Source organism: Phoenix dactylifera, chromosome 11 (genome assembly GCF_051530095.1).
Source record: "Phoenix dactylifera cultivar Ajwa chromosome 11, Ajwa_hap1_PhDact_Kaust_v1.1, whole genome shotgun sequence".
Lineage (NCBI taxonomy): Eukaryota > Viridiplantae > Streptophyta > Magnoliopsida > Arecales > Arecaceae > Phoenix > Phoenix dactylifera.
The window spans coordinates 30,490,961-30,493,894 of NC_143200.1; the positions used below are offsets into that span (position 1 = coordinate 30,490,961).

The 2,934-nt window shown below is 39.5% G+C and overlaps 1 pseudogene; it reads right to left on the reverse strand.

Annotated features, from left to right (window-relative positions):
* Positions 1 to 814: 814 nt before the first annotated feature.
* Positions 815 to 2,137, reverse strand: LOC103699144 (UDP-D-apiose/UDP-D-xylose synthase 2-like; annotated as a pseudogene).
* Between the last annotated feature and the right edge of the window lie 797 nt (positions 2,138 to 2,934).

A 2,934-nucleotide genomic window follows, 5' to 3' on the forward strand; every position in this document is an offset into this window, starting at 1 on the left:
CGTCTCCTTTTTGAGGCCCTAATTGGTCTCTTTCTGCTACCAAAATGATTAAAAAAAGAATCCCAACATGACATTCAGGGCGGTGCAGATGATGCGTTGCTATTTTAAAAGCTACAAGACCTTCCACACGTGTGTTTTTGTAGCATTAGTTTAGAGAACCAGAGACAGTGCTACAACTACAAATAAACCTCACTGTTCCATATCATTGACTTTTTTTTTTTCGAGAAAGAGATGTTATCACCACAACAACTGAAAACGCTAGATTAAAAATGAAATAGAATCCATAGAACAATTTGATTACAATGGAAGAAACAAGCCTTGAGACAAGGACGACTAACGAAACTGCTGCAGCATTAGCAAGACTGGGAAATACCGGTCACCCTGGCAACGGTAACCCTAGTTTTACCAGGAAACAAATGAAAAGAGAACCTAAATCCTTAGCCAAAAAACAAAAAAGAGAACCTAATTACTTCCCAGTTTGCTTTATATGGCTGCTCAGTAGTGTGCCTTATCTTTTTGTACACTCACTAGAACTGGATTCTAATTCTGAAGGCTTTAAAACCCGACTGAATACCAAGTTTTTAATTGGAGTCGAAAAAGTATTTACAAGCTTCTCTAGTAAAATAACAAATAAACAATGACAGACTAATGAAGAGAAATAGGACAACAGAAACATTTTTCACTAACAACATGCGTTGGGTATAGCACTGATGTCATTCACTACATAAACCATCCCTAACATCCTGCCGTAGCAGATAACTACTTTTATCAACACCGAATAAATTTCAGTGTAGGAAGCTCTTGACATCATCTAGTAATAAGAAAAAAAAATAATGCACAAATTGCTTACATATATATGACCTTTAAAAAGAATTGAAAGAGATCTGCAATGATGACTTGGGGGAACCAGCTTTTGGACATCCAATCCAACCTCTGCATGATCTAACTGGATGCAACAGGTTTTGCCATTGTTCTTTTGATGGCTTCTGCATATGTCCTGTGCTGGTATGTCAAGGTTGATTCCAGCAGGTCCCACAGCGATGTCTTTGGACTCCATCCTACAAAGACATGATCGATTGATCATTATCATTGTGACTTCGTAAGGACTATACACTAGTCTAACAAACAACTGCAACTGGAGTGCAGAGTACCAAGTTGTTTATTGATTATGGTCATGTCGGGAATCCGTTTATCACTGTCATCATATCCTTCACCATAAAACTCCTTGGAGCTCACATCAATGGGATGCTCCTCCAATGGTGGATCTCCTGACAGCTTTGAATACACCTGTGAGAAAAGGCAATAACATTCGGAAGAGGGTACGCATCTCATCCACATCTAATATCAGCAAATCTTTTCATCTGCATACCTCTGTCATCATTTCAGCAAGTTGCTTTACTGTAACTTCATTGTTGGGATTTCCGACATTAAAGATCTGGCCATTGGCTCGAGCAGGATTTTCCTGAGGGCAAAGTAAATTGTTTGTTTTGCTTTAACATGTTAACAGAGAGGGAGACACAAGAGGGTGAAGAACTGCATACAATCATCAAGAGAACAGCTTCAATGGCATCCTTGATGTACACAAAAGTTCTTTGGGATCCACCATCAACAAGCTTTAAAGGTTCACGGCTTAAAAGATTCTCCATGAATTACACTGTAAATATCCTTGAAAGCATAGGGGATATCAGTATATTTATTTTATCCTTCAAGTGCAAAGTTAGATATATACATTACTGAAACATGCCAGCACCCGAGGAACGCCCTCACTAGGACCATCAATTCCAGGAATAAAATCCATCCTTGGTCCAATCCAATTAAAAGGTCTCACAATAGTAAAATCGAGGCCATTTTCTGCACCCTCAGCTGAAGATAGTTTAAATATTGCAAGTAAATATCTGGAAAGGGATTTTACAAACGCATACATAGAGCATCAGAGAGTAAGCCTACCATAAATTAGCCTTTCAATAAGTTGTTTTGCACAAGCATAGGACCATCTCTGCTTCTCAATCGGGCCAAAAATGCATGGTGAAGCATCTTCTTTAAGTACATAAAACTCTGGTTCCTATTTCAGAAGTATAGAATATTGATCAGTGGCGGAAAAGATTACAAAAAAAGAACAGGATGAAACAGACTTCATTAAATGTAATTATAGACGATATGGGGAGGCATATGGTTAATACACAATGAGAAGAAATAGGTTAACAAAAATGTCCACGATCACATTAAATAACAGGAACGCACATATTCCTTTGCTGGTTTAACGCACGAGCGCAATTGGGAACTGGGATTATCATGCGACGCGGGATGTAGTGGGATGCGATGCAAAGTACCCGAAACGGCAACATAATTTCCCCCCTAAAACTATATTATTCCATTTTGACCCTTGCCTCCAGGACATGCCCATGTCACAGTTTCCTTGGTGACGCCGACTTTGCTCCAGCTGGCCAAAATGCACGTTTGGGAATCCAAATCGGGATATTGCACGACCACTGAAGACGCAATTGATTCAAAATGAAACACCAACTGCCCTAGCCGCTTCAAACTGTTGTTCTAAGTGATCGTTGGTCTACCGTGACAACTTGTTCATTCATATACGCTTTCTGGTTTAGCTTATAATTGTTACTACAAAGACCTATATGATGCCTCTAGTTATGATTAAATAACCTTTATTTCTATGTCCAACTTGTTTGAACATGATAATTGTCTTTAAGCAACTAGTAGAAACATGCCAACTCAGCTGTATCAATGGTGAGGTAAATGTTTTATTGACGCCCTCATCACCCCTGGCGGCGAGAGCAGCACCATGGCCAAACTCACCCGATTGCCACAGCCTCATCCGTCGCTTTCTATCCTTTGTGATCTCCCTTGTGTCAATAAACCTCTTTCAGTGCAAGAAAATTTGTCTGCTTTTCCTTCTTTCCTTGTTTTGAGGAG